The sequence below is a fragment of the Gorilla gorilla genome, chromosome 1 (genome assembly GCF_029281585.2).
Source record: "Gorilla gorilla gorilla isolate KB3781 chromosome 1, NHGRI_mGorGor1-v2.1_pri, whole genome shotgun sequence".
Lineage (NCBI taxonomy): Eukaryota > Metazoa > Chordata > Mammalia > Primates > Hominidae > Gorilla > Gorilla gorilla.
In genome coordinates, this window is record NC_073224.2 from 15,334,491 (window position 1) to 15,360,567 (window position 26,077).

General features: G+C 38.7%; 1 protein-coding gene and 1 pseudogene across 4 annotated transcripts in view; both read right to left on the bottom strand.

Annotated features, from left to right (window-relative positions):
- Positions 1–26,077, bottom strand: part of FMN2 (formin 2) — a 394,366-nt gene that overhangs the window by 303,444 nt on the left and 64,845 nt on the right. The window lies entirely within an intron of this gene.
- Positions 3,635–4,859, bottom strand: LOC109028018 (alcohol dehydrogenase class-3-like; annotated as a pseudogene).

A 26,077-nucleotide genomic window follows, 5' to 3' on the forward strand; every position in this document is an offset into this window, starting at 1 on the left:
GCAAGAAGAAGAAATTCTGGAGGTTGATTGCACAACAGTGTGAATATACATAACAACACTGAATTGGACACTTAAAATGGTTAAGGTGGTAAATTAATGTTCTGTGTACTTTGCAACAGTTAAAATTTTTTTAATAATTTTTTTAAAAACAGTAAATGCAAGGCTGTTGGGAATAGCTAAGATGCACTTATTCAAGAGCAGCACATGATAAAATTGACAAGTCAGTTCTTAAGAGGTAACATGGATACTGTGATGGCTTAAGAAAACAACTGAACCGTAGCCAGGCATGTGGCTCACGCCTATAATCCCAGCACTTTGGGAGGCAGAGTCAGGTAAATTGCTTGAGCCCAGGAGCTCAAGACCAGCCTGGGCAACACAGTGAGACCCCACCTCTACAGAATATTTAAAAATTTTTTAAAAATTAGCCAGGGATGGTGGCACACACTTTTATTCCTAGCTACTCAGGAGGCTGAAGTGAAAGGATCACTTGAGCCTGGGAGTTTGAGGCTGTAATGAATGATGACTATGCTTCTGCACTCTAGCCTGGACAACAGAGCAAGACCTTGTCTCAAAAAAACAGAAAGAAAAGAAGTTTCTGAAATGTAATGCCCTCTCCACTCTATCCTTCACCGCCCTCCAGTTAGTGGTAATGATACCTATTTTAGCTACGGTTAGCTACAGTTCTTCTACACAGCCCCAGAAAATAGCCTATCTTAAATCTTTGCAGCCATTGCCCTCCTAATATTTTCCAGAGTAGCAGAACCAAATTGGCCACAACAGCATGCTTCTAAGCCTGAGCTTCGGTTCCTCATGTGTAAAATATGATATCTATAGCATGCTTATAAAAATGCTTGGCCTACCAGCTCCTCTGGGAGTTGGTGGAGAGAAGCAGGGCTGGAGTGACTGAGAGGCTCCAGACCTGGCATCATGATCAACCACAAAAAGACTTTTGCCTAGAGAGCCATCATCCTACTAACAGCCTCAGACATAGTTTATTCCATATAAAAGAGGTAGCACCAACAACCAAGGGGATAAACTATCTCACTGAGTTTCATCATTCACCAAAATACAAAGCATGCTAAAAGCACTCTATAAAACCTCATATAAACAAACAAAAGTATCTAGTCAGTCCCCCTGTCTTTGAACCACACCTCAGAACTGTAATGTATTACTGGGCTGTAACAGTAATCTCAAAGCCTCCCATTCATCACGTAGCTCCACTAGCAGAAAATAAGCAAAACAGATTTCTTCCATGGTTCCTCCATGTCTGCAGAATCAAATCCCAACTCTTCAACTTAAATATCATTTCAATGTTCCTGTATCCCCACCATCTTCCTTCCCAGATTCATTTCTTGTTTCCTAAACCAAGCTTCATGCCACTAGAATGCCCTCTCCAGCTCTACCCACTCAAGGAGTCTAATCAATCATTAAAAAATCTAGTTGAAGTCCCATTTCACCTGAATCAGACCCACCTCTGCTGAAAGGCCACTACTGAATGGGACAGCTAACTCAGCACACCTGTCACCCCACATTCCAACACTTAATGGTGTACTATCCAAAACAGTGGCTTGTCCCCTAGTCCTGAGTGTATATCATGTTTCCTCAAATTGACTGCAAACGACTTCAGGATGAGAAGGGTGGACACAGGTCTTGTAAATCTCCCCTAGCTCTGGACAGTGCTATGATGACTACATAAAAGCCACTTGAGCCCGGGCACGGTGGTTCACACCTGTAATCCCAGCACTTTGGGAGGCCAAGCCGGGCAGATCACCTGAGATCAGGAGTTCGAGACCAGCCTGGCCAACATGTTGAAACCCCTCTTCTACTAAAAATACAAAAATTAGCTGAGCGTGGTGGCAGGCGCCTGTAGTCCCAGCTACTCGGAAAGCTGAGGCGCGAGAATTGTTTGAACCTGGGAGGCAAAGGTTGCAGTGAGCCAAGATCAGGCCACTGTGCTCCAGCCTGGACGACAGAGCAAGACTCCATCTAAAAAAAAAACAAAAAACAAAAAACAAAAAAAAAAAGGCCACTGGCTGCCTACTGAATTAACACATTTATCAAGTAAAAGTAAATAAAAGAGATGGCTGGTCAATATAGGCAGAGGCTGTAGCTGCTAATCTCATTTTCTTCACTTGTTTACCAAGGAAGCAAAAGGAAACTTTGTGGGTATCATATGGAAAAATGAAGGTATCAGGTTATCTGTTATGTCTAAACCTATTGGTAATTAACTATTTAAAGAAAAAACACGGGATAGATAAAATTCCTAAGATATATTCGTTGCTCCCCCCTAAGCAAACCTCATCACCTTTTGGAGCCTCAATATTCTCATCAGTAAATCAGGAAAAATGTGTCCCTTGCCTTTTTGGGGGAGCTTGCATGAGGGAAGAGTAAATGATATGTGAAAAGAACTATGAAAATTACATGGTGATATTCAAATGTAATATGCCATGAATACTATTTGTTTTGACTTTTAAAAATCTATGTTTGATTACAATAATCACACTTTTTTTCTTTAAAAAAATCCTTTTCAGAGGAATTGAAAATCATTATCTCACCTACACATCATCTCTACTTAACCAGCACTAAATCTTTCTGCGTTCTTTGCATGACTATAAGTAGTTGAGCAAACTGAGTTTTCTTGGCATTTGTGCTGTTTGTCAACCAGTTTTGCATTCAATTAACAATTGCCCTGTGATATTTCCTCAACCATCCATAAATGTCTTTTTCTGTGTGTGTGTGTGTAACATTTCACAAATGTGTTATTTTCCCGAATAGGGTATATGAGTTTCTAGCTACCAGTTACCATATCCTATATTCCCTTGTTTTCTCAGGAATGTCAAGTATAAATAATCAACATACTGTGAGTATTAAGGACAAGGTCAGGATGGATAAGAATTGTTTAACAGAGCAAATCACAGTTTTATTTTTGGGTTAAGGCAGGGATGCATTTTCATGGCCCCACTCCACAACCTTAAATTCTTAAGATCTGTTTTGGCTTTTGCTGAATGACATTGTATCTTCCTATTAAAGAAAACAAATACAAGTTTTCTACCATAGGCATATGAGAAACTTTAAAATCACAACCTAAAAGTGGCGTAAAGTAGGCTACAGGCCTGCTAGCTTAAGAAAGAGAAAAGTTACTTTTAGCAGCTATTTCCCCATCTTTTCACTAGGTTATAAATAACAACACCTAAAATAACTCAGAGCTATAATCCACAAATAATTTATCACAGTGTGTCCACCAGAAAATAACAATGCTCGAAGTTAGGCATTCTAAGAGTGCTTCACTGAGATTTTTACAGGTAAGATGAGGGTTTGGTTCCCACCTTAAAATATTTCAGATCAACATTTTTTCTGGTTCTTCCATATGCAAGAAAATTTCATTGTCCAATAGTCTGTATTTTTTTTGTAGAAATTACTTTTATTATGTTAAAATATTCCTTAATGAGCTAGCAATTATTTATGTGGAGGAGAGTCCAGTCCATGACTGAATTATCCTTGCCTTGATTACAGAGATTCATGAATGACGCACATCACACCATTCTCTGGAGTAGCTGCTGAAGGTCTAGGAGGCGCTTCTCCCTGCCTGTTAGGCTGCTCCCATCACATCACGACAGGATGGACGCTGTTTTTCTCTTTTGAATTAAATCTTGACAACAGTTCGAATGCTCTTTCCAGAATGCAACAGTTCAAAGGCTTTGTTAATTTCATCAAAAGACAGATTGTGAGTCACAAATTCATCAACTTTTATCTTTTTAGACACATATTCAGATACCAACTTTGGGACACTTTCTACACTCTTTCACCCTCCAAAGGCAGTGCCTTTCCATGTGCGACCTGTTACCAGCTGGAATGGACGAGTGGCAATTTCTTGACCTGAAGCAGCTACTCCAACCACCACACTGACGCCCCAGCCCTGCTGACATGCCTCAAGTGCTGCTCTCACGACCCTGACATTCCTAATACATTCAAAGGAGTAGTCCACTCCTCCATCAGTCAGCTCAATGAGCACTTCCTGGATGGGTTTACTAAAATCCTGACGGTTCATACATTCAGTGGCTCCAAACTCTTTAGCCCTTGGAAATTTATCTTGATGGATGTCCACACCAATGATCCGGGATGCACCAGCCACTTTACCGCCCACGATAACTGTCAATCCAACTCCTCCCAGGCCAAAGACAGCACAAAGAGAGCCAGGCCCCACCTTGACAGTGTTCACAGCAGCACCATAACCAGCTGAAATGCCACAACCTAGAAGGCAGACTTTATCCAAAGGTGCTAAAGAATCTATTTTAGCAACAGAGATATCAGCCACAACTGTGCATTCAGAAAATGTGCTGGTTCCCATGTAATGTAAAATTGTCTTTCCTTTGCAAGTAAATCTGCTGGTACCATCTGGCACTAATCCTTTCCCTCGAGTGACTCTTATCTTCTGGCAGAGGTTAGTTTTAGGATTTAGACAAAATTTGCATTCTCCACACTGTGGGATGTAAAATGGGATGACAGTTATCACCCGCCTTCAGCTTAGCAACTCCCTCACCAACACTTCCCACAATTCCAGCACCTTCATGTCCCAAGATCACTGGAAAACAACCCTCAGGATCAGCTCTGCTCAGGGTATAGGCATTGGTGTGGCAAACTGCAGTGGCAATGATCTCGATTCAAACTTCACGAGCCTTTGGGGGTGCCACCTCTATCTCCTCTACGGAGAGAGGCTTTCCAGCCTCCCAGGCAACTGCAGCCTTGCACTTGATAACCTGGTTCACCATGTCCACGGGTTCTGGTCGGCGCCAGGGATGGACTGTATATTAATGCAGAACCTAGATTATTACTGTCTGAGAGGAACTGTTGCTATTCTCATTCCATGATTGGCTTATCTGTGAGTAGAGACAGGATGTCCATCTGTGTGGGAATTAATCTGAGTTTAATTTCCTCTCTTAATAAGAAACTATCAGCACTGCCCCAGCTCAATTGTCTATTAAGGCCAGCAGACCCATATTAAAGTAGCAAAATATGGTAACTATATCCCAGATATTCCATAAAGTACTATCTCCCACCTGATATCACAGTTTGCATGAAGGGGAAAAAATATTAAAAATAAAAATTGCCTCGAAGTATGCAGCTCACTGATTTCTTTATAACCACTCTAAAATCTGTCCTGGTCAGGTGTGGTGGTGGCTCACGCCTATAATTCCAGCACTTCAGAAGGCCGAGGCAGGAGTATTACTTGAGCCCAGGAGTTGGAGACCAGCCAGGACGAGATAGCAAGACTATCTCTACAGAAAAAAAAACCTTAGATAAAAAAATTAGCCAAGTGTGGTGGCACACTCCTGTGGTCCCAGCTACTTGAGGCTGAGGCGGAAGGATTGCATGAGCCCGGGGGGAGGTCGAGGCTGCAGTGAGCTGTGATCGCACCACTGTACTCCAGCCTGGGTGACACAGTGAAACCGTCTCAAAAACAAAACAAAACAATATCAAATCAAATCTATCCCTAGATTATGTAGATAAATCTATCTCAGGCCAGCAGAGGGCTCTACACCTTGTCCTACTGACCTCAAAAAGAATTGCCTCAACTGAATTGGGCTTGAGTGTGATATCTGAGACAAGACTGCCAAGTCTACAGAAGACTACTGAAAATGCCCATCCCATTACACAATCTTTTGTGTAGGAGGGCTCTGAAGACACATTTATTCCTGATCTTATAATTTCACAGCTCTGTCTAAAGAACTAAATAGTTGGATGGTATTTTGAGTTTGTGTTTGTTTGAGATGGAGATGGAGTCTCCGCATCCCGGGTTCAAGCGATTCTCCTGCCTCAGCCTCCAGATTAGCTGGGACTACAGGCATGTGCCACCACGCCCAGCTAATTTTTGTATTTTTAGTAAAGACGGGGTTTCACCACATCGGCTAGGATGATCTTTATCTCTTGATCTCATGATCCACCTGCCTGGCCCTCTCAAAGTGTTGGGATTACAGGCATGAGCCACCGCACCTGGCCATTCGTGTTTTCTTGTTTTTAATCTCAGTGACAATATAAATTGTGTTGATCAGATGTGCTTTTCATTTTGGTTATTAAAAAAAAAACAGTGAAATTCACATATGGCCCACCTGCCACATGTTTGGAGATTCTGGAATATATGTTTTTGATTAGTCTCATTCCTGGTTCCACTTCAGTATTGTTTATTTTTTCTTTAATCTTTTCGCTAAAATAGCACCTTTTTATTTTCTTACTATATCTTTTTTTCCTAATCATTGTAAATACTTTTTGGACTAGGTAGCAATAAACACATTATTACTATTGGGGAAATAACAAAAAGGCCGTATTTATTTAATTACCTAAAGAGATGGGGTCTCATTCTGTGGCCCAGGCTGAAGTGCAGTAGTGTGATCACAGGTCACTGTAGCCTTCAATTCCTGAGTTCAAGCCATCCTCCCACCTCAGCCTCCCCAGTGGCCAGGACTACAGGTGAGTACCATGATGCCTAGCTTTTTTGTTTTTGTTTTTTGTAGAGATGGAGTCTTGCTATGTTGCCCAGGCTGGTCTCAAACTCTTGAGCTCAAGTGATCCTCCACCTCAGCCTCCCAAAATGTTGGTATTCCAGGCGTGAGCCACTGTGCCCAGCTGAGATGTCCATTTATTTTAACTCATTTGAACCATTTATAAGATGACTGACTGGCTGGATAAAAGGTAGATCTACTGACAGTAGCCTGAATTGAACTCACAATATCTGGGTTTGTGTTAATCATTTAATTATTTAAAAATAATAGCACAACCCTATAGAATTGTTTTGAGGGGGGAAGATAAGAAAAACAATAACTAATCAGTATCATAATACAACAGCATCCACTGTGTATATTTTCTAAATTTTCTTTTCTTTTGAGACAGAGTCTCACTCTGTCACCCAGGCTAGAGTGCAGTGGCGCAATCTTGGCTCATTCAAAGGATTCTTCTGCCTCAGCTTCCTCAGTAGCTGGGATTACAGGAGTGTGCCACCATGCCTGGCCAATTATTTTATTTATAGTAGAGACAGGGTTTCACCATGTTGTCCAGGCTGGTCTCGAACTCCTGACCTCAAGCGATCCACTTGCCTCGGCCTCCCAAAGTGCTGGGATTACAGGTGTGAGCCACCATGCCCAGCCTATTTTCTAAATTTTCTTTGAATGTTTTACGTAGCTGTAATCATAGTGCACATGGTTTTATAAATAATACAGATTTTTAAAATAATTGCATGATCTTCACACTTATAATTTCTATATCTGCCACAATCTTCACACAACACTATAACATAGCCATTTAAACAGCTCTACATGGAACACATAAATGTGATTGCCCAAAGCATCTATGGTTGGCTTTTAAATAAAAGGGCTTATTTAAAAATGGAAATGTATATAAAAATGACAAATGTAAAAGAATAATATGATAACTTCAAAAGATTAAACCCCAGGATGAACTGAGATCTCTGACATGTTTACAAATAGGCCAGGCACTATGGCTCCCACCTATAATCCAAGCACTTTGGGAGGATAAAGTGGGAAATTCACTTGAGCCCAGGAGTTTGAGGCTGCAGTGAGCTGTGATCACACCACTGTACTTCAGCCTGGGTGTCACAGCAAAATTCTGTCACCCCCACCCAAAATAAAATAAAAATGACAAAGGAGTGTTTTCTTAGCTGTGCTTAAAAGAAGCACTAACATCACTACCAGTGAGATACAAATTGGCACAAATTTTCTACAGAAAAATTTAATATCAAAATAATTTAAAAACCTATCCCTTTTGGGTTTTTTTGTTTTTTGTTGTTGTTGTTGTTTGAGATGGAGTCCTGCTCTGCCACCCAGGCTCAAGTGCAATGGCACAATCTTGGCTCACTGCAACCTCTGCCTCCCAAGTTGGATTGATTCTCCTGCCTCAGCCTCCCAAGTAGCTGGGATTACAGGCATGCACCACCATACCCAGCTAATTTTTGTATTTTGGGTAGAGATTGGGTTTCATCATGTTGGCCAGGCTGGTCTTGAACTCCTGACCTCAGGTTATCCGCCTGCCTCGGCCTCCCAAAGTTTTGGGATTACAGGCGTGAGCCACTGAGCCCAGTCAACCCATCTGTTTTGAACCACCAATTCCACTCATAGAAGTCTTCTCTAAGGGGAGAATATATCAGTGATATGCAAAAATATTTATGTACTAGAATATATTTATTCCAATGTTACTTGCATTTTTACAAAAGAAAAAAAGTAGAATTCCCAAAAAGAGCAGTAAGAATAAAAAATTTAATTTGTACATATAGTGGGACAATCAAGAGCTATTAAAATCACATCTCATTGAATGCCATGTAAAATATGTTTATGGTATGTTGCCAAGTGAAAGTATTTGGCTGTAAATTGTATATTGTAAATATAATACAGGAGGCCGGGTGCAGTGGCTCACATCTGTAATCCCAGCACTTTGAGAGGCTGAGGCAGGTGGATCGCCTGAGGTCAGAAGTTGAAGACCAGCCTGGCCAACGTGGTGAAACCCCATCTCTACTATAAATACAAAAATTAGCTGGGCATGGTGGCTGGCGCCTGCAATCTCACTTACTCGGGAGGTTCAAGCAGGAGAATCGCTTGAACCCGGGAGGCAGAGTTCGCAGTGAGCCAAGATCGTGCCATTGCACTCCAGCCTGGGCAACAAGAGCGAAACTCTGTCTCAAAAAAAAAAATTAATAATAATAATACATGAGCTAATGGCTACATAACGTATAATTATATAATGAGGTAACGTTTATTTATATATATATTTTATATTTATATACATATATATAAAAAACATGGAACACATAAATGTGAGTTTATATATATCTTGAAGGGAAGAGGAAAGGGAATATTAAATTAAGAAAAAATTAGCAAGCCAGGATTCAAGGGAGAACACAGACCTAGTGAGCGGAGGTTGGCTCATGGGGGATCCTTTCGCCCCCACCCCTCAACACCCTACAGGATTCCTGTGAGAGTTTGTGGACACATTATCCGGGGAAAGGGACTGGAGGACCCTGACCTCTAAGAGAGACTGGCCCTACCAACACCTCTCACTTGGGGTTAGAATCTAAAATTCCATCACACTAGTAACAAAGATTAACTAGAAGTAGGCAAGTCGAACATTTTCAGGGCTAAAATTCAACTTCAAAGCATCTAAATCTTTGAACATACCTCAAGGTGACCTTGGAATATTAGTGCCCCAGGTCCCCGGCAAAAGCAAACATAAATCCTATCTGGGAAAAGATGAGATCAAACTAAACATTTGCACAGCATAAAATAAAAAAAAATAGAAAAATGGAGACATAAATAAAAAATAAACAAAAATCAATAGGAAAACAGACAACAGAAAAAGACACACAGGGATCCTAGATTGTTATCAGACTCACATTTTAAAATAGCTAAGTTAAATCTCTCCAAGAAGATAAAAGACAAAATAGACAACTTCAGCAAAGAGTGGTGGCTCATGCCAGTCATGCCAACACTTTTGAGAGGTCGAGTTGGGAGGATTGCTTGAGTCCAGCAGTTTGAGACTAGCCTAGATAACACAGAGAGACCCCATCCCTACAAAAAATTTTAAAAACTAGCCAGGTGTGGTGTCCATACCTGTAGTCCCAGCTACTTGGGAGGCTGAGGCTAGAGGATCACTTGAGCCCAGGAGGTTGAGGCTGCAGTGAGCTATGATCGCACCACAGCACTTCAGCCTGGGAAACAACATGAGACCCTGATTTAAATTTTTAAACAGAAAGAAAAAATGCCAACAGATAACTAGAAATAATTTTAAAAACTGAGCAATTCTAGAACTGACAAATAGCCAAATTAAAACCTCAACAGATCTACTTAATGGTAGCAGCTGAATAAAAAATTAGTGCATTCAAAGAAGGATAAAAAGAAACAATCCAGAATGAAGAAATGGAGTCAAAAGATTGGGAAATATTGCAGAGAAAATAAGAGGATAAAAGATACAGTGAAGAACTCTAACCTATGTATAATTGGAGTCCCAGAAAAAAAGATATCATAAAGAGAATAACTTAGAAGCATTATCTATAGAAAGATCATTCCTGAAAACATAAAATGAAAGAAAGTATCAAACTACTACTGATTTCAAAGCCCTATAAATGCTATAAGTGGGTGAATACAGTAAAACTGCTATAAAAAAGCTAAAAATAACATCTTTAAAGCAGCCACAAATAGATGACCTTCAAAGAATGAATAAACAGATTATTTTTGTTAAGAAGTTAGTGTCATTGAAAGCTAGAAGATAGTGGAATGATCCTTTTTAAACTGCCTACTAGAATTCTACACCTTGTAAAAATATTTTTCAAGAAGAAAATGAAAGAAACCTATTTTAAGACCAAAAACACTAAAGAATTTGTCACCTAGCAGGCTTGCGCTAAAGGAAATACAAAAAGATGCTCTTTAGGCTGAAAGAAAATAATCCCAAACAGACTCCTGAAGATGCAGAAAGAAAGAGCAAAGAAAAAAGATTAAATGAATACTAAACATATAAACAGTATTAATGTCTTGTGGAGATAATATAGAAAGAATTAAAATAAAATAACAATGTGTAACTTGGAAGTGAAATTTATTAAGTTAGAGAATCTCAAGGTTGCTTAATTTGTCTGGAAACAGGTCTTAAGGTTGCTTAATTTGTCAGGAAATAGGTGAAAGTACCAAAAAACAAAAAAGGCAAAAATGTATGCAGTTTTAAAAGATAAGCTTAGGTGTAGTGGCTCAGGTCTGTAATCTCAGCACTTTTGGAGGCCAAGGCGGAAAGACTGCTGGAGCCCAGGAGTTCAAGACCAGCCTGGACAAGATAGTAAAATCTTGCCTTTACAAAAAAATTTAGAAATTTAAAAATAAACATAAAAATTATCTTGGGGTGGTGACGCACCCCTGTAGTGTAGTCCTAGCTACTTGGGAGGCTGAGGTGGGAGGATGACTTAAGCCCATGAGTTCAAGGCTGCAGTGAGCTATGATTATGCCACCGCACTCCACCATGGGTGACAGAGTGAGACCTTGTCTTAATAATAAAAATAAAAATAATAATAATAAAAGATAGTTGGTAAAATTACAGTTTTTAAAATACTAGAGAGAACAATTAAATAGTAAAGAGTAATTGATAAATCCAAAAGACACAAAAGGAAAAGGACTATAGAACAGATAAGACAAATAGAAAATATACAATAAAATAGTACTTTAAATCCAAGCATTTAAACAATTGTATTAAATGTAAATGGACTTAGTTATACTTCAGTAAAAAACAAAAGACTGTCAGACAAGATAAAAAATGAGCTCCAAACCTATGCTCTTTATTGAAGATACAAATGAAAAGGTATAAAAATGATTAAGATTACTAGAAAGTAAAAAGATATAACATGTAAATTTTAAACTAAAGAAGGCAAGTATAGCTATATTAATAACAGATAATGATTTACAGCAAAAAGCATCATAAGCAACAAAGTGAGAGTCTTCTATGGATAAAAATGTAATTCATAAGGAAAATAAATAATTCAAAATATGTGTGCTTCAAATAACAAGGCTTCAAAGCACACCTAGCAAAAATTGGCAGAGCTCTAAGGAAAAAACATGTCCACAAACATAGTAGCAATAACTTTCTCAATAGCTGCTACAATGAAAAGAAAAAGTAAGGATATGGAAGATCTGAATAACATAATCAGCAATTTACCTAATGGACTGAAGCAAAACATTTAACCTAAAACATTCTTTTCAAGCATACACAGCACACTGATGAAAGCTGATCACATCTTCGGTAAATCTCAATAAATGGCAACATACTGAAATGAAGAGTATGTTTTCTCTTAATATAATGTAATTAAATTAGAAATCAATAATAAAAGAAGATAAAACAAAGTCTCCATGTTTGGAAATCAAGCAATACAATTCTAAATCACACATTATTGAAAAAGACAGCAGAGTCAGCATTTTAAAATATTTTTTAAATGAAGGATAATATAAATGTTTGCCATAACTTTAGAGATACAGTTAGTCATGTTTAGAGAGAAATCTGTAGGTTTAAATGCATATATTAAAAAGATAAAAGGCTACAAAAATCAGTATGTTAAATATCCATCTAAAGAATTTAGGAGAGAAAAAGATCCAGCAATTTAGTCCAAAGAAGGGAGAAAGGAAACAGATTTAAGTGTTAATAAATAGCCTCCAAAGAAGTCTTCTGAAAAAGCTAATAATATTAAAAACCTCTGGCAAGTATAATCAAGTATTGATACAAATAACTAATGTCAGAAATAAAAAAGGAAACATAACATTGATCCTACAGGTTTTAAAGTAGTAAGATATTAGAATAACTTTACACCAAAATCTAAAAATATTAGATAAAACATAATTTTTAAGGAAAAAAATGCAATTTACCAAAATCAACATACAAAAAAGAAAATGTGAATCGTTTCATAACTAGCTTTTGCTTTCTTTTTTTGAGACAGAGTCTTGCTCTGTCACCCAGGCTAGAGTGCAGTGGTGCGATCTCGGTTCGCGGCAACTTCCGCCTCCCAGGTTCAAGCTATTCTCCTGCCTCAGCCTCCTGAGTAGCTGGGACTACAGGCAACTGCCACCACGCCCGGCTAATTTTTCTATTTTTAGTAGAGATGGGGTTTCACCATATTGGTCAGGCTGGTCTCGAACTCCTGACCCTGTGATCCACCTGCCTCGGCCTCCCAAAGTGCTGGGATTACAGGCATGAGCCACCATGCCCAGCCGCTTTTGCTTTCTTCATAATTTCTTTTGACGATTTTTTGTTTTTTTTTTTTTGAAACAAGGTCTTGCTCTGTCACCCAGGCTTGAGTGCTAGAGTACGATCACAGTTCACTGCAGCCTCAACCTCCTGAGCTCAGGAGATCCTCCCATCTCAGCCCCCTAAAGCGCTGGGATTACATGTGTGAGCCACAACACCCAGCCCATTTACTTTCAATATACTCCAAATTATCAGTCTTTTCCTCTATAGCCAGGATATTGTCCTGTTTAAGAAGTTTTTGCCTACTCCATAAGCAACAAGATACCTCCCATATTATCTTCCAGAAGGTTTGTTATTTTATCTTTCACATTACCATTTATAATCATCCTACAAAGTTTTGTATTTGTGAGATGGATATCAACTTTCATTATCTTTTTCATATGATTACCCAGTTGACCCCATCTCATTTATTTAAAAGGCTGTATTAAGCTGCTTTTCAGTGCCACTTTTGTCAGTCATTAACCGTCTATATACATGAGAGTCTGTTAGGTGACTCTGTTCCACTGTGTGTTTGTATATCCTTGCACAAATACTAGAATGCTTAATTACTGTTGCATTATAATAAGTCTTGATACCTGGAATATTAACTCTTTCCACTTTGATTTTTTTTTTTTTCAGGTGGAGTCTCCCTCTGTCGCCCAGGCTGGAGTGCAGTGGCACAATGTCGCCTCACTGCACGCTCCGCCTCCCGGGTTCACGCCATTCTCCTGCGTCAGCCTCCTGAGTAGCTGGGACTACAGACACCCACCACCACGCCCGGCTAATTGTTTTCTATTTTTAGTAGAGACGGGGTTTCACCTTGTTAGCCAGGATGGTCTCTTATCTCCTGACCTCGTGATCCGCCTGCCTCGGCCTCCCACTTTGAATTTTTTAAAGATCATCTTCCTTATTCTAGGCCCTTCCAACATAAAGTTTAGAGGCAGTTTGTCACATCCCACTAAAGCACACAAGCACGCATTCAGGCACACCCTTGAGACATTGATTAGAATTGCATCTAATCTATTAGTTTGGAGAGAAATGAAATAAAAACATTCAAAACCATAAACATGATAAATCTGTTCATATACTTGTCATTTCTGATTTTTCTCAATGAAGTTTATTAGGCTTCTGCATACAGGCCATGCACATGTCTGTTCAGTGTCTTCTTAGATTATTTGATGTTTTTAATACTGTCTTAAATGTATTATTTTTTAAGTATTTTCAAAATTTTTGTTTGCCGATACAGAAATGGCATTGGTTTTACATATTGATTTTGTGTTCAGTAATTATGTAAATTTTATTTCTAATTATTTATCTGTAAATGTATTTGAAATTTTTACATATACAATCACATCATCATAAATAATGGCAGTTTTATTTCTTCTCCAATTTCTTATTTATCTTCTAGACCATATAGGAATAATTGTTCAATACAAGACAGAGTGGTAATAGTGGCATTGTTTTCTCATTCCCAAACTTAAAAGAACAAACCTTCAATATTTCACCATCTAATGATATTTGCTGTAGATTTCTTATAATTGTCCTTTATCAGGGTAAGCAGTTTTCTATTTCTAAGTTTCCTAAGAGTTTCTGTCATGAATGGTGATACAGTTTATCAAACGCTTTTCTGATAATCTCTAGGGAGAATCATTATATATATACACATTATATACATATATTATACACATTATATATAATGTATATATACATACAATGTATATAATGAAAAATATGTGGCTTTTAAATGTGAAGCTGACCTTACTTTCCTGGAATCAACCTAACCTGATTTTGATATGTCATTTGGTTTTCAAATGTTAAACCAGCCTTGCATTCCTTTATATACATTGCTGGATTAAATTTGCAAATATTTCATTAAGAAATATTTACATTTATCAGGGATAGTAGCTATAGTTTTCTAATGACTGTATCTGGTTCTAGTATCAGGGAAATTTTGGCCTCATAAAATAAGCTGGGCAGTGTTCATTCCTCCTCTGTTTTCTGAAAGAGTTTATACTGTCTAAGACTGGTTTTATTTCTTCTTTAAATGTTTGGTAGAATTCACCAATGAAACTACCTGAGTCCAGAGGTTTTGTTAACACTCTTATTTTATTAATAATAAAAAAAAATTCTAAGATGAGTAACAAACTGAAGACAAGACCAAAAGAATATGTGTGTATGTGTGTGTGTGTATATATATATACACACACAGATTATATATATATATATATATCTCCATGTATGCAAATAATTCATATGCTCCAAGAGGGCTTGAAAATCTAAGCACTCAAGAGAGAGCAAAAACATTCATACCACCATGACTTGGGCTTTTTAAAATAAACTTTCAAACCCTCTCAGTGAGCATGCATTATTTGTAATTAGAATTAAAAGTAATAAATGGCAGTCAGGGCTGGCTCCCCACAAACAGGTTAGGTTAAATAGAATAGGTTCTCCCCACACTCTGTTCTGAGCTTGTAATGATAGTGTGGACAGGCTTTCCGACATGGCTACAAGTTGGATATGGTCTGTTTCACTTTGAAGATCCTATTAGTTCATTTCACTAGCCTTCCACTTCTCACACAGCCAGAACAAAGTAATACCTGACTCTTAGATGGGTGAGAAACCCCATTTTGAACTCCATAACCAAAAGAGAGAGATGTGACGGCTCAGGTTTGCTGGGAGTGGGGCTACTACTGTCAAATACAGAAGCCACAGAATACAGGAGTTAGAAGAGCAGGGAAAAAATGGAGTGTCAAGCCTAGAAAAATGGAGAATATCTCTCAAATTACTAAAGGTCATCTAGAAGACATTAACACGATACCTTTTATTTCTAATGAGGCTAAAGCAGCTCACTTTAAACCCCAGCGTATCAGAGAAAAGACAGACATAAAGATAAGTTTCATAGGGTGGATTTAAAAAAAAAAAACACAGAAAAAGGCAGTCTTTATAATTTTGTAGTAGTTGGACAAGCAAACCAATTAAAATTTCTTGTTAGTCTTTTACTTTACGGTACCATGAGACTATTCTATCATCAATTAGATAATGCAAATGATGGAAAATCCCAGAATTAAGGGAAACAAAGCAGTCAGGTTGAACGGGAAACAGTTTTTATAATGTTTTATAGCAGTTTCATAACTTTTCTCAAATCTTCTTATTGGTTCCAGATAAAAGACTATATATAAATATTATGTAGAAGGGTAATCATTAAGCTACCAAAGAATAATAAATACAATATGAAACATAAAAACATGGTATTAATTAGCTCAATCTTTAAGAGATGTTACATCTGAATTGAAATATTACATTAGCAATATTCAGCCTGTCATTTTTATCAACTAGAGTCTTTATGAGAACGTGGACAAAATAGGGGATGCATTAGGGGTTCAGAAGAAAATTATTAATCAGTTCGACACAAAATGCAGGACTGGTGCACTTGGTCAGTAACACACTAACAATAGAAACTACGTAGTAGCTTGGGAGAGCTTATTGGGAGATGGATCAAATTCAGGCGTGGTGGGGGGGAGATGCAGTTATGTGATTTTTATAAAAGTATTTGACCTATATTTAGAAGCTCATTTCCATTCAACTTGATGTCTGAATTATTGGTTGACCTTGAAGAAAATAAAATTACTGAAGTCTAAATGACTCTTTCCTAATCATACATTAGAGAGGAAACATATCTAGCCAACCTTGTGGCATTGATAAGAATAAATTATATAACATCAATAATGCTCTGAACATCACCCAGGGAGGTCAGTTGACTTACCCAAGGTCATAGCAAATTCAGAAAAAGACAGCAAGGTTCTCCTACCTCCAGCCAAGCATAGAAGCTTTCCTGTAATACACAAAGCTTATGCTCTGAGGCCTTGAAAACCAGTGGTTTTCTTTTTGGTTTGGTTTGGTTTTTCACATCCAAGCTGAATCTAACTTGGCATTCTGGCTGGATTAAATATTTAACACATCTTCTAACATTATCCAGCTGCAAGAAAAAAAAAATGAGAGAGGTAGGCTCTTGTGGGGATTAGGGGATGCTCTTAGAATTTAAAAAATTAATTTTAAATCCTGGAAGGCCTCAGCCTTCCAAGTAGCTGGGACTATAGGTGTGTACCACTGTGCCTGGCTGACTTTTTTTTTTTTTTTTTTTAGTAGAGACAGAGTCTGACTATGTTGCCTCAGCTGGTTTCAAACTCCTAGCCTCAAGTGATTCTCCTGCCTCAGGCTCCTAAAGTGCTAGGATTACAGGAGTGAGCCACCACGTCTGGCCCTTTTCAGTGATATATATTTATAAAAATTCCAAGTTTTAGTCATTTTTTTTTAAAGTATCTAATTTTGAAGTGCCAGTCTTGAATAGTTAATCTCCCTGAACCTCAATTTTCCCTCTGTAAAATGGGGATATTATGAGATAATTTTTGCAAATCATAATGCCTAAAATATCAAGTGTTCCATAAATAGTACCAACTACAGTTATGATAGTTAATATTGCTTCTTTCCTTCCTTCATTCCTTCCTTTCCCCCACTTCGTTACTTCCTTTTTTCCCCTTCCTTCCTTTATTTCCCTTCTAAATTAAAAAAGAAGTTATTATAATCATTGACTGGTTTCACCTTCAGATAACCCAGACATGGAGGCAACTTTTCTAATACTTCTGAAAAGTGAAAACAAAATCTTTCAGTACAGCTGTGCAGAGCCATAACAGAAGCTATTATTTCTCTCAGTGACTGATATTTCAAGGAAAGCATTAAACTAATAGCAATGACTAGGAAAGCACGGTTTTAATGAACTCACATACTCCCACAGATTTCTACCACAGACATACACGAAGCTGAGTTCTTGAGTAATTGTGAGCAACTACTTCGTGCCAGATAAACTAGGATCAACTAAATGTCAGCATGAAACGTTAAAGTTGTAAGCCTCTCTACAGCTTCAGAAGGTAGCTATATAAAGTATTAGCTATTAACACAGCACTGTGGAGGAAACAATAATTTGTCATATTAAATAATGTAAGCTGTGCGGTAGACTTTTTAAAGTCAATAGTTAAATGCCTTTTATTGCTAAGAACTAAAGTTTTTTTCTTAACTTTCATTTTCTAGATATCAGCAAGTACAATTAAGAGTAAATCCATTTAAATTGAATAATTCTATTATTCTGTCCACTCTTCCTAAAGCTTTCAAAAGCTTGCTCAAATAGCAAAGCAAATCCTCTTTGTTTCTAGATCTTATTTTTCTTTCTTTTTGTCTTTCCTGTATATTATAATTCAGGCAATTAATGAATTGCATCTATTAATCTAACATATCCCACTTCCTCAGTGATTCCTACTAACCTGTAGATGTTCAAATTCCATCTTCTTGGTCAATGCATTCTGCTTGATTCTTTCTGGAGACAGGTCCTGACAAACCTTTTCTACTTTGCATAATTCCGTCCCATCACAAGAGTGGATGCTTTCTCTTACCATCCTAGGGCCAACTAGGATTTCAGCCCACCACCTTAGCCTGCTCTAACTCAGCTGTTGGAGAGAAAAAATCCCTCCTGTGAAGCAAGTGCACAGTCTCTATTTCAGAGACTAAACCCTGCCCTCACTCCCTTCACAGCGTTACTGGAACCAGTTTCCTGACTCTGCATTACCTCTGTAGCACTTCCTTTGGAAATGTAACAAGAGCAACATGGATGAATTAAAAGGAAATGCCTCTGCCAAGACATCTTAAGAGAAGGCGATCAATAAATTTTAAGTATCCTAAAATAAATTTTTGGAAGTAGTGAATGGTTTGGAGTTTAAACAAATGGATTTTTTTTATCTGCCTCAAACCCAGCTGAACATTTCCCTCTGCATGAGGCTCTTTTCAATGACATACTTCTTGCTGCTGTTGTTGTTGACAGGGTCTTACTCTGTTGCTCAGGCTAGAGTGCAGTGGTGCAATCATAGCACACTTCGGCCTCCTACTCCTGGCTCAAGTGATCCTCCTGCTTCAGCCTTCCAAGTAGCTGGGACTATAGGTATGCACCACTGTGCCTGGCTGACTTTTTGTTGTTGTTGTTGTTGTTTAGTAGAGACAGAGTCTGACTATGTTGCCTCAGCTGGTTTCAAACTCCTGGGCTCAAGTGATTCTCCTGCCTCAGGCTCCTAAAGTGCTAGGATTACAGGAGTGAGCCACCACGTCTGTCCCTTTACGGTGATATATATTTATAAAAATTCCAAGTTTTAGTCATTATTAAAAAAAATAAGTACCTAATTTTGAAGTGCCAGTCCAGATGGTCAGATTTTTTTTAATGATATAGCTAAAGAGTCCTTTTATATACTAACAAATTGTGGATTGCTCATCAAAAATTAAGAGCATGAATTATTAAAAAACATTACTCAATAAAGAATTGCCCATCTAATCTCCAAAACTAGAAACCTTGATCTTTGACAATCTCACACCTTCTAAATCTAGTAAGTCACCAAAATGAATTATTTCCATCTCAGATATGTCTGTAGAATGCGTTTCTTATTCATCTCAATCACTTTGGGCTCTCAAATCTAGTTTAAAAACATTTTGATAGGCCAGGCACAGTGGCTCACGTAATCCCAGCACTTTGAGAGGCCAAGGCAGGAGGAACACTTGAGGCCAGGAGTTTGAGACCAACCTGGCAACATAGCTAGACCCTGTCTCTACAAAATATTTAAAAATAGCTAGGCATGGCAGTGCACATCTAATCCCAGCTATTCCAGAGATGGAGGTGGAGGTGGGAGAATCACTCAAGGCTAGGAGTTAGAAGCTACAGTAAGCCGTGATTGCACCACTGTACTCCAGCCTGGGCAGCAGAATGAGATTGTTTAAAAAAATAAAAATTAAAACAAGATTTATAGTCTCTTACATGATTACCACATCCTTGTAGCTAGCTCTCCACTCTGCAGAAAATCATCTTCATCAAAAGCAAAGATTAGTGGCCCGGTGTGGTTGCTCACACCTGTAATCCCAGCATTTTGGCAGCCGAGGTGGGTGGATTGCTTGAGCTCAGGAGTTTGAGACTAGCCTGGGCAACATGATGAAACCCTGTCTTTACAAGAAATACAAAAATTAGCAGAGTGTGGTGGTGTGCAACTCTAGTCCTAGCTACTCAGGAGGTCAAGGTCGGGGGATTGCTTAAGTCTGAAAGGTTGAGGCTGCAGTGAGCCATGATCACAACACTGCACTCCAGCCTGGACGACAGCACAAGGCCCTGCTGAAAAGAAAAGGAGGGGAGGGGAAGGGAGGGGAGGGAAGAAAGAAAGAGGGAGGGAAGGAAGGAAGGAAGGAAGGAAGGAAGGAAGGAAGGAAGGAAGGAAGGAAGGAAGGAAGGAAGGAAGGAAAAAATTAGCATATTCCTTTCTTCCTACTACAAATCTGAGATTTCTGGTTGGTCCAAGGGTAGTGAGTTATTTCAATTGATTTCAATTGATTGTTCAGAATCAGTTACAGATCAAATTCCTTGTTTTACTCTTTCCTTCTTCTCACTACTACACTTGACTAGCCTTTAAAAATGAGTAAATACAAATATTTGAGACCTCTAATGATGGATGGAATTGGGATTGCAGATGTGCCTATGAAGATGCCCTTAGTAACAGGTATCACCCATCCCTGTCTCTGCCCATCCTTCACAGCACACCTTGGTTTCTGCCAACTGGAATTGCTCACCATTTCTTCAATGTGTCAGGATCTTTCATAGCCAACCATATCTCTGAGGCAGAAACCAGGTTTTCCGCCAAGAACAACCTGTCTTTTCCACCTTGAAAACTCCTACTTAACATTCATGTGCCACTTCAAATGCCACCTTTCTAGAATGGGGCCTTCCTCCACTTACACGGGTGTTTATTGCTTCATCTGTGTTCCCAGAGCACTCTGTACTATCTGTGTCAGCATTTACTGTGTTTGAACTGAGAATTCTCTTTGATGCATTGTCTGTCTGCTCCCTCTCTCCAATGAGAACATAAGTTCTCCTAAGACACGGACATGAATTATTCTTAACTGGGTAGGCCTTGTAGGTATTAACACTTCTTTTTTTTTTTTTTTTTGATGGAATCTCACTTTGTCGCCCAGGCTGGAGTGCAGTGGCCTGATCTCGGCTCACTGCAACCTCCGCCTCCTGGGTTCAAGAGATTCTCCTGCCTCCCGAGTAGCTGTGATTACAGGCATGCACCACCACACCTGGCTGATTTTTGTATTTTCAGTAGAGGCAGGGTTTTGCCATGTTGGCCAGGCTGGTCTCGAACCCCCGAACTCAGGTGATCCACCCTCCTTGGCCTCCCAAATGCTAGGATTACAGGTGTGAGCCACAGCACCCGGCTGGTATTCACACTTCTTGAATCCCTTACTGCATGTTAGCTTTATCATAATCCAACAAAAAGTTCATGAAATTTAAATGAGGCAACTTCTGGGCTTAAATCATAACTCCATCTTTTTCTAGAAATTTACCTGGGAGAACCTTTGGTCCCTGGCCTATAAAATAGCATCATACAGGATGGGAGCAGTGGCTCACACTTGTAATCCCAACACTTTGGGAATTCAAGCTGAGAAGATCAATTGAGCCCTGAGTTCAAGGCCAGCCTGGACAACATAGTGAGACCTCGTCTCTACAAAAAAATAAATAAATTTGCCAAGCATGGTGGCATGCACCTGTGGTACCAGCTACCAGAGAGGTTTAGGTGGGAGATCACTTCAGCCCAGGAGGTTAAGGCTGCAGTGAGCTATGATCGTACAACTGCAAGCCTGTCAAAAAAAAAAAAAAAAAAAAAAAACTGTAAATACAACCAGCTCAAGGGGTACTTTTTGAGAACCTAGTGAGATTAAATGAGATGATATAAGAATTTTGCCCGAAAAAGTCCTGCCGTGAATATAACAACAAAAATGATAATAAAATGGCTCTAGCATCTACTCAGCCCTCGTTCTATGCTGGGCATTGCCATAGCCCCTTTACAGCCCACGTTGTAAATATCACTAACCCTCCATCTTAACAACTAGGAACCAAGCCCACAGACGACAAGTGAGCCAGCCAGTGCCACACAGCAATCACCCAGCAAAGCCACGACTCAGACCCGCCTGGGGATTCCACCACACTTACTCTATAATGTTCTCTTACATAAGTGCCTGATATTTTATCTGATCCTCACCAAAACTCTTCTATTTTCCTCATCTTACAGATGAAAACACTAAGTCTCAAATAAGTAACTCACCCAAAATCACAGGGCTACAGGGTGAACAACTCAGACTGGGCCTCTGGAAAGTTTAGTGGATTTTATTGCCACTGTTTTGTAGCTGTCTCCAATAATCACTGATGGCTCTGAGTAAGGGAGAAGGAGGTGGTGACTTGCAAAATAGACACTCCACAGGGTTGAAAGGCTGAGAAATGCCAAGACAGTGGCAGGCTTCTCTCTGCATGGATCTGCTTAGTAGAGCAGCAAAGGTTCCAGAAATAGAATTTCATAGATTGGTATTCTAGCATGACATTAGTTTCTCGGGATGTTGTCTCTGCTTAGTCCTAGCTCATCCCAGAAGTAGGCACAGGCGACAGGGCCACTGTGCTGAGGTTCTCCAGCAATTATGTGAACAAGCATAAGAAGAAGAGAGCGTGGTATGTATGAGTCTACTGCATGATGCTATCGCTAGGACAAATTTGGAAACGGAAACAAAAGGTTAAGCATATGGAACCCACCCCCACATACACACACATCCTCCTCCTGGCTCTATGAGAGCAGAAGATCCAAAGGAAGGAATTAGAGTGGGGTGAATTTCAAAAACTATAGCCTTATAAAAGGAAACCAATTTTGAGTTAAGGGAAGGAATAAAAGGAATGTAAGGCTTTTTCTTTTTTTTTTTTTTTAAATGAGCTCGGAGTATCAAAAGGGTCCAGTGAAGAGCACACAGATTCAGACTGGACCTAGAGAAGACAGAGGATCAGGACTGGATTAGACAGAGAGGAGAATTATGTGTATTCTATAAATGCCAGAGCCCATGGTGGTACCTACCCTCAAGAAGGAATAAGAAAAGGGAATACGAAAAGTGCTGATAGCAGGGATTAATTTACAACAGTGACATGCATTAAAAAGTCCATTGGAGGCCGGGCATGGTGGTTCACGCCTGTAATCCCAGCACTTTGGGAGGCCAGCCGAAGCAGGAGGATTGCTTGAGCCCAGGAGTTCGAGAGCAGCCTGGGCAACATGGCAAAACCCCATCTCTACTTAAAAAAAAAAAAAATTAGATTGGCTAGGTGGTGCACATCTGTAGTCCCAGCTACTAGGGAGGTTAAGGTGGGAGGATCGCTTGAACCTAGGAGTTTGTGGCTGCAGTGAGCTATGATCGCAGCATTGCACTCCAGTCTGGACAACAGAGCAAGACCCTATCTCAAAAAAATAAAATAAAGAAAAAGTCCATTGGTCCCTCTGCTTTGCCAAACAGAGAGTTCTGCTCCTTCAGAGGTAGACTTACACTTTTCAGTGGTTCAGTCTTAAAATTAGATAGCAAGTCTCAAGCTGAGTGGGGCAACATCTAAATGCCTATCATGAAGATTTTCTTAAGCAAAAAGAAATACTGTACGAAACTGCATTCACAATTTTCTAAGACTCCTGTCTCTCAGAATCCAGACTTCGCCCACACCGGAGCTTACATTTTCTCACAGGTGTTAGCTGAAGGTGAGGTTTGAACAATTTGCTCCAGGAAAACACATACCAAGCAGAAGTAGCACATATATGAAAGCTGCCTGTTGGGTCTCTTTTCACAGAAAGAAAAGCTAAAATAAGGGCTCAGCCTTAAGATCTGTCACCAACCACGGATAGCACAGGAAACAGGCTGGAACTGAGATTAAGATCTGTGACATGCTCTGCTACTTATAGACTAGGGTGACTTGTTGGTGCTTAGAATGGGCACTGACTCACCCGTTAGTAGACTATATAGCCATCATGGCTACAGTTATTATTATCATTTAAAAACGAGGTCGGCCTTCACGTGCAGTGCTTTGATCTACTGAGCCCAAATATAATTCAATAGACTAAAGTAGAGAATTTGAACAAGTCATTTCTAAAGACCATGCCCTTAAATCAACATAAAAATTGGGACTTAGAAACCAGGATATTTATCCATAATATCCATGTATAGTCCCATAGAAGGATGGTTAATTTCTACTACATATTTCTTATTTTCTGAAGCTATGGATATAGGGAAGGTTATTGTGAAAACCTATCATCTCTTTGCCTTTGAACGTACCTGTGAAATGCTAACACGTGTGGAGGCATAGCCTGTAATGATTATTCCAAAATAGATTTAGGGACTTCTGCATAACAGACACAGCAGTTAAGAGCAGGCATTTCAGAGTTTATCATACCTAGATCTGAATGCTTCTCTATTAATTATTATGACCAGTCTCTTTATAAAAAACACACCTAACAAAAACCTCCAAGGGGTGTTAAAGATCAAATGACATGTGTAAAACCCTCAGCAAAGCTCAAAAAATGGTGACTATTAGCATTAAACGGGTCATTAGAGGGATTTAGTTTGACTTTTACTGGTGAGGCCACACTGTTGGTAAGAGTTGAGAAACAAAACCAATTTTCATCACCTAGCTCAGTACTCTTTAGCTGGACTTTAGTCTCAAATTATTATTAAATATCAGCTTGACCTTAATTAAAGCCTTGATCTAACAAGGCTGTGAGCAAGATATGCCTTCCCTGTTTTCCTTGGTCTCGCGTTGTAAAAACTTTCCTTGTGTTTACACACACTGTTTCTTGTTCATAATTAATGAGCACATGGGATGGACTGATGTCTTGTTTCATCAATAATCATTTTCCTTCTGTACACAGAAGAGACTACCCAGTTTCCACCCGCGTGATTTGTTGACTATGTCTGATGGCTGGCTGACCTCAATTTTCATTTGCAGTTCATCGTATCTATAAGCATCCATGATCTTTGTATCTTGATATAAGCTTCTGTACAAAATTTTTGTTCAAATCCTTAAAAGTGAAAACATATTTCAATAAGGGTTAATCATTTAGCTAAAGGACCATATAACCTTTAGCAAATACAACTTAATTAAAAATCCGTTTTATCTGAAAAGGAAGTTGTGTTATTTTAACCTATCAAGAGACTTTAATGGAGTAAGTGCTGTATCAGAAGAGGACAAAAAATACTTAATCAACATTAGCATTTATACATATCAGATTGTTTTCTCTAATGTTATTGATACCTTAACTATAACCATATTTGTTTTCACCCGTACTCAGGGAAAAAAAAAACACAAATGCTATTTTCTTGAAAAATCTATAAAGCTTTCGCTCCTCTAATTTCAAAAATGTACCTCAAAGAATTCTTTATTTTAAAATGTAAAGCTATTACAATTAATCTTCCTGTGAATATATTTTGCAGTGGTGAAATTTTAAGACGCCTTCCTGTAACTCCTTATATTTGGAAATGAATACTGTTCTGAGAATTCTTCTGCATAATTTGAAATGACCAGCAGAGGGCAGAGCTAAAAATTTGACACTAGAATCCCTGTGCATGAATGAGAAGAAATTTCCAAAATGAGGCTGAGGAGTTCTATTTTTGACTGAAATTTAGCACCTCGGTTGCTATATTTGCTGAGCTTAGAAACATGCCAAAAAGAAATGTCAACCTTATATTCTCTTCTGTGCAAATGGGGAAAATAAAAATCAACACTGCAATAAAATAATTTAATGCAGTACAAATGCTAGAATTAACCAACAACAAAGAACTGAAATGGATGTGACATGAATAGTACCTTGTTCATTTTATGCACACATATGAGGTGCACCTAAACAACTTACAAATCAAATACTTGGTGATAAAGGCAGACAAAAATATCTGTAAAAATTAATCTGTGAAAAGTAATGTTATCTGTATCTGTATGTGCATTACATAATAACTTCTTAATATAGAATATAAACCTTACAGACAAGATTCTTGCAAAAGTTTTCCAAATTTTTCTAAGGTTGTTTGAAACTTTGATAAGTACAAAAATGGTTACTTTATTGTCCACGTTCTGTAAGTTCAATGTTTTACAACCCCTTGTATTTCAAAAGCACATTTCAAAACACATGTTAATATATAAAGGAAGAAGCAAAAGGAAGAAAAACCCTGGGGTTTAGGCTTATGCGTACAGTATATATTGAATAAGATTACATTTAATATACAGAGTTGTTTTCTTTTTTTTTTTTTTTTTTTTTTTTTTTGAGACAGAGTCTCACTCTGTCGCCCAGGCTGGAGTGCAGTGGCATGATCTGGACTCACTGCAAGCTCCGCCTCCCGGGTTCACGCCATTCTCCTGCCTCAGCCTCCCGAGTAGCTGGGACTACAGGCACTCGTCACC